The sequence below is a fragment of the Paroedura picta genome, chromosome 16, assembly GCF_049243985.1.
Source record: "Paroedura picta isolate Pp20150507F chromosome 16, Ppicta_v3.0, whole genome shotgun sequence".
In the NCBI taxonomy this organism is placed as follows: Eukaryota; Metazoa; Chordata; class Lepidosauria; order Squamata; family Gekkonidae; genus Paroedura; species Paroedura picta.
The window spans coordinates 12,911,639-12,924,892 of NC_135384.1; the positions used below are offsets into that span (position 1 = coordinate 12,911,639).

Here is a 13,254-nt window from a genome sequence, read left to right on the forward strand (position 1 = left end):
AGCAGCCCAGCTAATTGGCTGCACCTGGGGGAAGACTCACTCATCCTCCTCAGGAGCTATCCCAGCTGGGCCCCATCTACTTTGACAGTGTGTCTGCAGTCTCTGGCTCCTTCTGCGTTCAGCAAACACCACCCTCCTGCATTATCTGTTGTTCTGGAGAGCTGTCAGGGCTGGAACGCCTCTGCGGCTGCGCCAAAGATGCCTCTTGGGAAGAGCCTGGCTGACTTGTGCTGCTTTCCCCTGCTGCACATTTAGAGGCCCCCCTCTCTTCGGCCAGAGCTGACTCAGCTGCAGGCCCTGGTTGCTGTGGCAACTCCTGGGAGATTGGAGGTGGCAGTGGGGGCATGACAAAACCTTTGGCCACAATATCCCAAATTAACATCATTGTAACTCCCAGCATCATCAAGATGACAGCTGTTTCTGTTGTAGACTGTCAAATGCACTCCCCTTACCGTTCTGTAAAGTGGCAAAAGTCGTCTACTGAGAAGAAAATAGCTCCATGCCTCTTGGGGAAGTATCAGGCAAGAATCCGCTTTATTACCACTTTCCTGTTCTCTGTTCTGCAATAGTATGTCATGTTTTATCAGTAACTGAAAAATCTACTAAATTTGAGTTGGAATTGTGGCTATGGTTATTTAGGAACCCTGTAGTGGTAATTACCATAGTGAACAACTTGCATTCCCACCATCATACCCAGAACACCCACAATTGGGTTTAAAGCAGCCCAAGCACTGTGCTTATATAATGGTCTTTCCATACAGAGTAAGGTAAGCCTAGTAGGGCTTTCCTCCAGAACTAGAATTGATTCTTCATGACCCATTATGTATGCAAAGGATATGCTGGGCCAGCGCTCATACATCAGCAGGGCAAATCCCTGCAGATGCAGCACAGCCCGCTCCCAGCCCTTGCCCCCATAAAGGCCTCCAAAGCTTTCCCTTTCTTAATGTGGATTATTTCAATACCCATGCCCAGCCTGTGTGTACAGGGAAGAGCTGGGCCATCTAGGCCCGGCTCCTCCCCTTGTCCCAGCAGAGACAAGAAACATCCTATTCAGTTTTGCGGCATTAAGGAGCCAAACAGTGCATTTATTGATCCCCACGATGTTTGGGTAGCAATGCCATGCTACCCCACCCTCATGTAGGGACACTCCCATCTCCACCGGAGTGCAGCAGAACCTGTCTGCCACAGAGCTGTGCATGCACAATTCTAGGGCAGACCATGTGCACTGGGGGGATTTCATCCCCTGTGCATAGACAGGAAGCAGCAGGGCATGCTGCCCCTCTTCACAAAACCACTGGTGGATCTGTGTGTGCTATGCTTAATAGATTCATAGGTCTAGTGGGGTTGTCTTTAAGTTCATTTCAACTTGACCCTATTACTGAGAAATGTGATGGTTCTGAAGTTCCTCAGGATATGTTTGAAGAATCTAAAACCAGCAGCTGTCAACCATATTAGTTCTTTTTCTTCTGGATGAAACTCTATACTGTGCATATTGAGCGATTGGGAACCTTCTTGCCTGATAAACCTTCATTTTAGTTTCAAAAGTCATTTGTGGTCCTCTGCTAGAAAAAAAAATCTAATAATAACCTGTGAAGGAAATAGAATTGCTTGAGATATTTCTCCCAAAACAATATTTAAAGTTTGTTTAGGGATTTCTCTTGTTTAATGATTTCTCTTTTGAGTGCTAACCATCCCAGATAAGTTTTGTGAATATCGGAAAACAGAGTATATTTCCTCAATATTTAGACAGTGAATGTTGACGGTCATATCTAGGTGATACCCTGTGTGTCTGAATGTTTTTGCAATCACAAATGTATTTGGTTTTGACAACATTTGACTGTGAATATTGCCATAGGAATTACTCGACGGGTGGAGGAGAATCTAAGATTAATTTCTTCTTGTTGCAAAGGATACCATTGTTATGTGTGAAAACTTTAATTTCCCCATTTCAGCAACTAATGGCTTTGAACATGCCTGACTTAGGAATCCATATCTGTAGGACTGGCTTAATTTGCCCCTGAGGGGTACATATGCATTCTTTGGTATAAATTCAAGCTCCATCATTAACTCCAGTAGGATTGCAATGAAGCAAGTTTATAACTTCTTAATGTTGTCATTTCTGATGGAAATACAGTGTTCCATTGACAGCATTCTTGGGATTTATTTCAACATCTCTGAAAATGTGAGTTACCTTCCTTTTGCTTTTCTGCTGCCAAGGACAGCTTTTCACTGAAAAGTAGGAAAATACCGAAAGGGAGCATGAAGGAGCTTGGGATGGATGCAGCTACAGATGTCAAGCTGACCGGTCGATAATTACCCGGATCCTCCTTTTTCCCTTTCTTGAATATGGGGACAACATTTGCCCGCCTCCAAACATCTGGCACCTCACCTGTTCTTCAAGAAGTGTCAAAAATAATGGACAAAGTTTGAGAGATGACATCTGCAAGTTCTTTTAGTACCCTTGGATGCAGTTCATCTGGCCCAGAAGACTTTATTTCATTTAAAGAAACTAGGTGTTTGTGGACTGCTCCAACAGTGATCCAAGGCCACCATTCCCGTCTCCCGAGTTGTGTAACGTTCTTGCCACATTGATAACTATTTCCCTTACAAGAGAAGACTGAGGAGAAATAGAAATTAAACAGTTCAGCCCTCTCTTCATCATCTGTTATAATTTCACTTTCTTGTCCTCGCAGTGGTCCTATGGTGACCCTATTATTTTTCTTGCTTGTAAGAAGCCTAAAGAAGCCTTTTTTGTTATGTTTGGCATTTCTTCCTAGCCTAAGCTCATATTGAGTTTTAGCTTTTCTAACACTCCCCCTACAATTATTGGTTGTTTATACTCATCCTTTGTAATAAGGCCTTCCTTCCATTTCCTAAATTACTCTTTTTTATTCCTCAAATCTCTTGACAACTGCTTATGGAGCCAACTTGGCTTCCTTAGGCTCCTTCCATCTTTTCTTCTCAAGGGAATTGTTTGTGATTGAGCCTTCAGTATTTCACTTTTAAGAAATTCCAAGCCCTCTTGGGCTCCCATCTCTTGAAGTCTTTCTGACCATGGGACTCTACACAGCAACATATCTTTAAGTCTGTGAAAATGAGCTTTCCTGAAGTACAGTCTACACATACGACTAAGTAAAGGATTTCTCTTTCCCAAAATTGAAAATTCTAAAAGCACAAGGTCACTTCTACTAAGTGTGCCATCTACTTCCACCTCATCTACCAGTTCTTCCCTATTGATGAGAATCAAGTCTAAAATAGTAGAGCCCCCGGTTCCCCTCTCTACTTTCTCGAAAATGAAGTCGGCAAGACAAGTTTTACACTTTCGTAGTTAAGCAACATGGGAGGAGAATGTTGTAATTGATTCAGTTGGATCCAACCAGATAATTTGTTGATGAAAAAGGGGAGGGACCCTATAAACACATTAAGATGATGTCTGTCTGTCTGTCCGTCCGTCCGTCCGTCCGTTATTTATTATTAATTTTTTAATTTGATTTATTAACCGCCACTCCCAGGTGGCTCATGGCGGTTTACAGAATTCCAGCTAAAAACCCATTCCCATTAAAATGGACTATCTCAACATCCATAACAACAATCACAGCATCAAAAAATGGCGGAATCCACAACCCTCCCCCCTCCCCTTTACATGGAGGGGAAAGGAGAGACAAGTCAGAATGATATTCGTTGTTGGCATCAGGGGGACCCCAATTGTTCTTCCTGCACTAACCCTGTCTCAACCATAGACCTGGCAGAAGAGCTCTGTTTTAATTAATCAGGAACACAACAAATGATACAGCCATGCTTAACTGCAACTCAGAGCTGTATATTTAAAAAGAAATCTGGTTAATATCACACTAGCTTTTTCCTTCAGTTGTAATACATTCTTTTCCATATTTAAGGCTTTCCCATGCAGTTTTTGTACATACATATCCCATCAGCGGTGGGGGTTTTGTCAGTCAAATAGGACTCCCCCATCAGGATGCATCCCCATGTAAACTTGCACAGTGTAGAGGAAAAAAAACCCTAGCTATATTCCAGTTTGGAATGGCATTATCCAGACAATTCTAGCCACATGGATGAAACAAACAAAAATTCTGCTGATTCATAAAAGTACCTTCCCATTGTGCTAACCTGCCAATAAAAGCAACCTATATACTTAGAGCCTCTTGTGGCGCAGAGTGGTAAGGCAGCAGATATGCAGTCTGATAGCTCTGCCCATCAGGCTGGGAGTTCAATCCTAGAAGCCGGCTCAAGGTTGACTTAGCCATCCGTCCTTCAGAGGTCGGTAAAATGAGTACCCAGCTTGCTGGGGGGTAAATGGTAATGACTGGGGAAGGCACTGGCAAACCACCCTGTATTGAGTCTGCCATGAAAACGCTAGAGGGCATCACCCCAAGGGTCAGACATGACCCAGTGCTTGCACAGGAGATGCCTTTACCTTTATATCCTTTAGGCCCAAGGTAATTCCATACATATCTAATGTACAGGCAATTGGTAATTCATTGCTAATAGAGTAGATAGACTGGCGGTCCAGTCTGGAAGCATATTTCTCAGTTCTTCTTTTGATGCTGATGATTTGGTTACTATACTTTATTTTACTTTGTTTTGTTTTTATTTTTTTGGGCAGAAACATTGACAGACATGTTGTTTTCAAGAGTTCTGCTTTTCTCCAAGCCACATTATTCACAGTTCACTAGGGAATTAATTATGGACCCTATCATTACATTGTCCCCATAATGAATTGTTCTTCTTGTCAAGGCCTATATGGAGTATCCAAAGTGTCTAATCAATAAACAATCAGACTGTACAAAAGAAATCAGAATAATTCAGTTGTGCCTTGATGTGCTGTGCGTGGATAGGATTGTGATGCCTACTTTTTCTCTTTTACAGGCCAGATTTCAAGCCAGTTTATTGCAAAAAACAAAGTTTACTGAAGTCATGGATGTAGTGGTTATCTATGGTCATCATAATACATTAGGATGAGCTAGGTAAATCAATCGATGAGTATAGGCATTTCCTTTAAGATGGTAATCTCATTTGTGTTGATGTTGCTACAGATTCCTGCTGAAAGCAAGGCATACATGTGCAGCATACATGATCCTCTCCATATTCCACATGAATATTACCAAGCAGGTGACCTCATTTTTGGTGGAATGACATCTCAGCTCTCCATTTATTTTGAAGCATTATCCTTTGCAGAGCATCCAAAGACAAGGCTGATTGGCGAACCCATGTAAGGTGTTATTTATATTTCCCATGTACGTAGCCAGACAGATTATAGCCGGTGCAAGTAGAAGATTGCCTCGTAAACTCAAATTATCACAAAGCATTTGGGGTGAGGCAGGATCCATGAAAAAGGCATGGAATTATACTCTTTGCTGTCTTCCTTGATTTGTTCTGAAAATGTGTGCCTCACTGGTCTAAAAAATATGGTGGTCCTGTCATGAATCTGATGCTCTCTTCCTTTCAATAGAAGACGTTAAAAAGATTTATTGGTATGATTATTGTTTTAGTGCAACGCTGAAGAACTACCAGCATGTCCTGGCCTTGGCATTTGCTGTGAAGGAGGTCAATGACAATCCCAAGATCTTACCCAATACCAGCCTTGGGTTTCATATCTATGACAGCTACTTCAATGCCAAGTTGACTCATCAGAACATCTTGAATTTCCTCTGCACCTTGGAAAGGATCATCCCCAATTACTGTTGTAACAACCAGAGGGATTTAATGGCTGTCATTGGAGGGCTTGATTATGAAACCTCCTTGCACATAGCCAACATGCTGAGCATATACAAAATCCCACAGGTAGGATGTTTAGATTGTGCATGAATATTTCATTATTTTTCTTTGTATTCTGTAGGACCACCTGACTTCTTATGCCCCCCACAGGGCATTCTGCTCTGTGATTATGAACCTGTTGGAGGTCCCTAACATGAGGGTGTTGCACCTGGTGGAATTAGCTCCTGTGAGAGGTGAGGACCCTGATGGAAGTTTCTCAGTTCCACAGGGCTTGCAAGGTAGAGCTCTTCCACCAGGTCTTTGGTTGAGGTCAGTGCTAGTTTGAGAGCCAGTTTGGGTGTCTGTTGGGGGAGAAGAAAGGGAAGGCGACTGTAAGCTGCTTTGAGCATTTTTCGGGTAGAGAAAAGCAGCATATAAGAACCAACTCTTCTTCTTCTCTTCTTCTATTAAATCTGGGCTTACCTGCTGGTTAGACATTTCATCACCCCCCCATTGTGTCCCCCTGAAGCTCTGTTTTACCAAAAGGTATGTTGAGCCCAGGGAGGTGGAGATGGGACATTTCACTGCTAGAGAGAGTTTTTATAAGAGATCTTATCCTGTTTTGAGGGATGTTAATGAAAGGCCAACTATTGTTATCTGCCACGAGCCTTGCTTGGGAGTGGCAGGATATAAATTGAAATATAAAATCAATAAAAATAAAATAGCCAACTTCACAATTAGAGAGATGTAGTTTTTCATAGGAAAAAATACAGAAACTTCCATAGTTCTACCAAGGTACGTAGCAATGCCATTGAGTACTACTTTAGTAATAATCAGGACCACAAACCTGAGAACAGGTAATAGCTCTGTTACGATCCAGTCTTTTAAGTGCACCAGTAAGGCATCATTGAGTTAGGATTGGACTAGAAGTGTACAGTTTCAAATCTCTGCTCGTCCATGAAGTCCACTGAGTTAAGCCACTTGCACAGTTCCAGCATAACCTACCTAACAAGATTCTTGGGGTATATGAAGCAGAGAGTAGAAGACCCGTTTATACCATCCTGTACTCTTTGGAGGAAAGTATATATGTGGTTAAGTAGGTGTACAAAACTTTTTCTCAAAATTAAAAAATCTAACCTACTACACTGTCTTTTAAGACAATGGAGGGAGCTCATGTAGAAAATCTACAAAACGCGGGACCTGGGTGAGTAATGGAAAGGCATGCTGTACCAAGTTGCCAGCAGCTCCTGCTGGTCATGGTTCTAATGAATCTTTCTCTCAGAATCCAAACCAACTTGGAAAGGACCACTTCCCATCCTTTGGAAAGAAAGACAGGCTTGCTATTGCTGGGGATACCTAGAAAAAGCCAGTTAGGAAACCTGTTTCTTAAAGTTCCTTTCACCATTCGGGACAAGGCTATCCAATTAAGCCCCCTTTCTTATATAGATTTCAGTTTTTCCTGCAAACCTAGGGCTATTCTAGGGTTTGTCAAAAGATTTGGGTGGTCTAATTCTTTGTATTGAAGCATCCACAGATGGTGCCACATTGAAAAAATAGATATATTGATAAAGTATGATTATGTTTGAATATTTACATGGACCTAAAGGTCTCATAGTCAGTTGTAACATTTTTTAAATTTTTCTTAGGTTACCTGTTGCTTCTTTGCCCCATTGACAAATGAAAACAACAAGACTCCTTCCATCTACCAGATGGTCCCAAATGAAGCCAACCAGTATAAAGGGATTGTCCAACTACTTCTGCATTTCCAGTGGACATGGATTGGAATTATTGCCCTGTCTGGTGATGAAGGAGAAAAGTTTGTGCAGATCTTGATACCACTGCTGTCCCAAAATGACATCTGTCCTGCCTTCATTCATTGGCTACCAACCTTGACTTCCACTGAAGCCATGAAAGACATTTTTTACTTATCTAGACCCAGAGAGTATTTGTCCCTTTTCCTAAACAAGATGGAAGTGAATGTATTTCTCATCAAGGCAGACACATATACAATGTTTACTTTGAAATGGTTTTTATATTTGGTACAAATGGAAGATACACCAGAAATGATCATGGGCAAGGTATGGATTATGACAGCAGAGTGGGATTTCTCCTCTCAGACTCTAGATAGGCTTTTGGACATCAATGTTTTCCATGGTGCTTTATCCTTTAACGTTAAAACCAATGAAATATTTGGGTTCCAAAATTTTATCCATATTGTAAGTTCCCATTGGCCAGAAGAAGATGACTTTATCAGGCTCTTTTGGGAGCCAGCATTTAACTGTTTATTATTACCTTCCAAACTGGACAAACAGACAAGCAGATGCACTGGAGAAGAGAAGCTTGAGAGCCTCCCAGGCCCGTTTTTTGAGATGATGATGACTCCTCAGAGTTACAGCATCTACAATTCTGTCCTTGCAGTAGCACAAGCTTTGCATGCCATGTATTCAATGAGACCAAAATCCACTTTAACATTTAAGGAAGGAGACATAAAGGAGTCCTTCAGGCTACAGTCTTGGCAGGTAATATTTTGCACCCATCAATGATACATAGCTGGTTAATATAGAAACAAATCTGACCATATTCATGCAAATGATTTAAGTTTCACATTTGGAAAAGTTCAAATTAAATTATTATTGTGGTTTCTCACTTCTGGAATCACCTGGGCAGTGGGAAGGACATAAAGCGCAACTGATCTGTGACAGGCAGGAACAATATCCAAACCGAAGAATCATAGCTGTTAGTCAGGAGAAAAAACGTTTTTGTACCCAAAGGCGAGCACAAGAAGGGCAGAGGAATTGGCAGTGGTTGTCTTTTCTCTTCCACCTCTATGGATTGGCAGGATAGAGGGGCAAACATATTCCTTAGAATCTCAAGTGTTTAAAACAAGGCCCTATAATTGGTTACATCATGAGAAGGAAGTCAAACTGGAAAATACAATGATTTTGTGAAAATTGAAGGCAGTAGGAAAACAGGAAAACAGAAGTAGATTGACTCTAAGGCCTTCAGTTTGACTGTTTATGCACTGGGAACTTCTCTGCCCCAGCTCCCGTGCAGGAGCACAAATCAGGGGCAGATGACATGCACCAGGCTAAATGATTTCCTATGTGGGTGCAGGAAGCAGTGAGACAACCAGCTATGACTAAAACTCCAGCCTGCAGCCCGGCATGAAACCTCCAGTGCATAAACGGTCCTTGCAAGGCCTATACAAGGTTGTTAATGAGACAACATTTTGCAGCTCATTAATTCATAGATGTACCGTAAGGTGAAAGCAACTTTAGGACACCTAAGACAAACAAAAGATTCAAGTGATCATATGAAATCCACTTATAAGACACATTGACTGTTCTTCCAGTGATTAATGTTTCTGAAAGTCCTACAAATCTTTTTAATGGAAACTTTCAATTATAGTAGCTCATTTGCATAAGACTTCAGATATAAAGGCAAAAGTCAAGGATTCCATCTGCACTTTCCCCTTTTCTGAGTGCTTTGCTATAGCCTGGATTAAGTTCATGAAAGGGATGAAAAAAACATCCTATCTAAAGGACCAGTGTTTGAATTTCATGAAGGATCAAACATATATCTACCAACTCTGCTTTCATCATCTAAAATGTTTGTTTGCCTCTTTCCATTTAGCTTCATCCTTTTCTGAGGAGCATCTCATTTAACAACAGCGCTGGGGACCTCATTCACTTTAATGAGGCAGGTGAACTAGAAACTGGATTTGACATTATCAACTGGGTGACTTTCCTAAATCAAAGTTTTCAAAGAGTAAAAGTTGGAGGGATGGAGCCCCAGGCTTCACCGGGCACGGAATTCACAATTAAAGAGAAATTCATCACATGGCACAGGAAATTTAATCAGGTGGGAAATTTAATCAGCAGAAAACAAACAAAAGCAGCCATATCCACACCCACTTGCTCCCTTAAACTCGGGCTTGGGGGTTAATTGCTATCTGACTTAGTAATGCTATGGCAACCCATGACCATTTTATTGATTATATGTAGAACAGAGACTACAATTAACTTTACATCCATTTTGGAATAGCGTTGCCCTTAATTCATAATTTATGAGATTCTGATCACATCTCTAGGTCCCATCATTTTCAGTCAGATCTCATACATACATACATACATACATACATACATACATACATACATACATATCTTTATTATGGTCATAGACCAGCAAAGATCTCTATATTGTATATTGTATATTGTATATTGTATATTGTATATTGTATATTGTATATTGTATATTGTATATTGTATATTGTATATTGTATATTGTATATTGTATATTGTATATTGTATATTGTATATTGTATATTATCTCTAAAACGCTCCTGCTTAACGGATAAAATAAAACTGTAAGACCCCAAGGGCGGGCCCTGTACGGTATGAGGAAGGGTGCCAATTGGACCCTTTCCCCGGACTGACAATCGGAGGTACCAATCGGCAGGCGCTTTGCGCCTGCCAATTGGCCCCTTCGATTGTCAGTCCAGCGGCAAAGGACCAAACGCAAGCGACATGGCCCCCCCAACTCGCCCGCATCCAGCCAACCGCTGCCATTTTCTCCCTTGCACCAGGTTGCCGCCTGCCCGCCTGCTGACAAGGAGCCGGCGCCAGCCCCAGCTATGAGCGGGGTGCCTCGCCACTGCCCCACGCAGCTGCCTAACACCCATGCCCGCTGCCAAGCCTCCAGCCACAGCCGCGACAGCACCTGAGCCGGCGCTGCCTTCCCCCATGGCTGTGGCTCCGCCGCCAGCCATGACAGCAGCGCCACCGCCTTCACCAGCCCTACCTCAGAGGACGAGACTTTGCCAGCGGCCCACCAAGCCTCAAGCTACTGCCGGCCGCAGTCGCCCCTGCACCGGGAGAGCCATCCCCAATGTCTGCGGCCGCGGCAAAGGCACTGCCAGAGCATATGCTCAGACCATATGCAGCGGCCGCAACGCAGGCAGCAACACCGGGGCCTGAACACCAACCCCTTTTACTCTGTCCCGCCACTGGCCACGCTCAACACCGTTTCTGCCCTGCACTGCGACGACTCAGGTAGGACCACCCGCACAGCCACCCCGCCCAACTCCATAGGCCCGCTAGTGCCCGCTGCATTTAAACTGCAGCGGGCTTGATTACTAGTATATTATATATTATACATTATACATTATACATTATACACTATACATTAATACATAAAAGAGCCAGAGCAAAGTACAGCAAATACAATACTTTCTCCGTATGTGAATAGGCCCAACCACTTTCAGTGTGTAATGACAACTGTCATCCTGGTTACAGCAGAAAAAAGAAGGATGAGGAGCCATTTTGTTGCTATGACTGTGCTCCATGCCCAGAAGGAAAAATGTCTGAGAAGAAAGGTAGGATCTACATATAGAGAAAGAAAGGGGGGAATACATATTTATGCAAGGTATATAAAGGTAAAGGTAAAGGTAAAGGTAAAGGTAAAGGTAAAGGTAAAGGTAAAGGTAAAGGTAAAGGTAAAGGTAAAGGTAAAGGTAAAGGTATCCCCTGTGCAAGCACTGGGTCATGCCTGACCCTTGGGGTGACGTCCTCCATGGGAAAACCCGACATGAAGATGCAAGGATTGGGTACGAATGAAGATCACCATTAAAAAAAGACCTACATATAATAATTTAACTTACAACAGCCAATGCTTACTCAGTGTACATACTAAAGCGATAAGGGTTACTACAGAATCTTGAGATATGGTGTAAATTGTACTGTGCTGCAGATCCAATCATCTCCCCATCATTCTGAAATGTTATATCACAATGCATATATTCTACTGTCATTAGGTAAATCTGTTGGAGTGTAAATCTCCTACACAAGTGTATAACATAAGTTCTTCAGATTTAAATTGCAGTACCATTCCCATCCAAATAAATGTAAACTATAAGTAACATGGCAGTGCCATTAATAGAACTATCAAACTGAATGGCTGGATAAAAAGTACATTTGGGCATCTTCAGATCTCAATGCAGAATACTGAAGTCTTCTAGGGGCTTCCAGCAGAAATCAATAAAGATTCTCAGCAAATTTGATTTCTCTACTATCATAGGTATATATTTTAAAGTATTTTGAGGACAGGCATTTTTATAGCACAGGATTCAGTATGAGACATGAATGATAACGTATTACAGTTTTTATGAGCTGATGTATTCAAATCTTTTCTTTTTATCAGATATGGATGATTGTTTTGAATGCTCAGAAGATAAATATCCAAATAAGGACCAAGATCAATGTGTTCCTAAGGTTCTAAACTTCCTGTCCTATTGTGAGCCTTTGGGGATCACTTTGGTGCTTCTGGCTCTCTCTTTTTTTCTGATCACAGCTCTGGTGCTCAGAATCTTCTTTAAACACCGGATTACTCCTATTGTCAAAGCCAACAATCAGGATCTAACCTACTGTTTGCTTATCTCTCTCATGATATGCTTCCTCTGTTCTTTGCTCTTCATTGGCCAGCATCAGACACTGACTTGCCTTCTACGTCAAATATCTTTTGGCATCATCTTCTCAGTGGCTATTTCTTCTGTGTTGGCAAAAACTATCACTGTGGTTCTAGCTTTCATGGCCACCAAACCAGGAAGCCAAATAAGGAAATGGGTGGGGAAACCACTGGCTTGTTCAGTTGTGGTGTCTTGTTCCAGTGTTCAAGTAGTTATATGTATTCTGTGGCTCTACACAGCTCCTCCGTACCCAAGGCTGGATAAAAAGTCAATGACTGAAGAAATTATACTGGAATGTAATGAAGGGTCTGTTACAATGTTTTACTGTGTTCTGGGCTACATGGGATTCTTAGCTACTGTCACCTTTATTGTAGCTTTCTTTGCTCGCAAGTTGCCCAACACATTTAATGAGGCCAAGTTCATCACTTTCAGCATGCTGGTGTTTTGCAGTGTTTGGTTTTCCTTTGTACCAGCTTATCTGAGTACAAAAGGAAAACATATGGTAGCTGTGGAGATCTTCTCCATTTTAGCCTCCAGTGCTGGATTACTTGGTTGTATATTCTTCCCAAAACTCTATATAATTGTTTTTAGACCTGAGTTAAATAGCAAGGATCAGTTACTCATGAGAAACAAGTAAGAATTGATGCATTTAGAGTTTCCACAATCACATAAAACTGGAATAATGAAAGGGACTAGAATATTTAGATATTCTCATGACCTTATTCCAGCTCAGGTGCTTTCTTTACATTCCATGGGAAACTGCGTAGAGTGTTTTATCGTATATTAGGATTATCTCCCTCCTGTACTTACTGTGATTGTAGGACTTTACTGTAGTTTGTTATTGAGCAAACAGTTATGCTTCCAGCTAAAAGAGTTTCAGCAGTACATGAGGAAGCAACACCAACAGCAATAATTTTATGTTTCAAGTAGTAGGAAAAACTGATTGATAACAAATGTTGTATGCCACCTTTCACCCCAATGGAGAACTAACCTGACTTAAATCATTCTCCTCTATTTCATCCTCACAACAACACTGAAGATTTCTTGGCCAAGGTGAAATTCCAGGGGAGGCTCTT

The 13,254-nt window shown here is 41.8% G+C and overlaps 1 pseudogene; it reads left to right on the forward strand.

Moving 5' to 3' along the window:
* The first annotated feature begins 344 nt into the window (after nt 1-344).
* Nucleotides 345-12,965, forward strand: LOC143825301 (vomeronasal type-2 receptor 26-like; annotated as a pseudogene).
* The last annotated feature ends 289 nt before the right edge of the window (nt 12,966-13,254 follow it).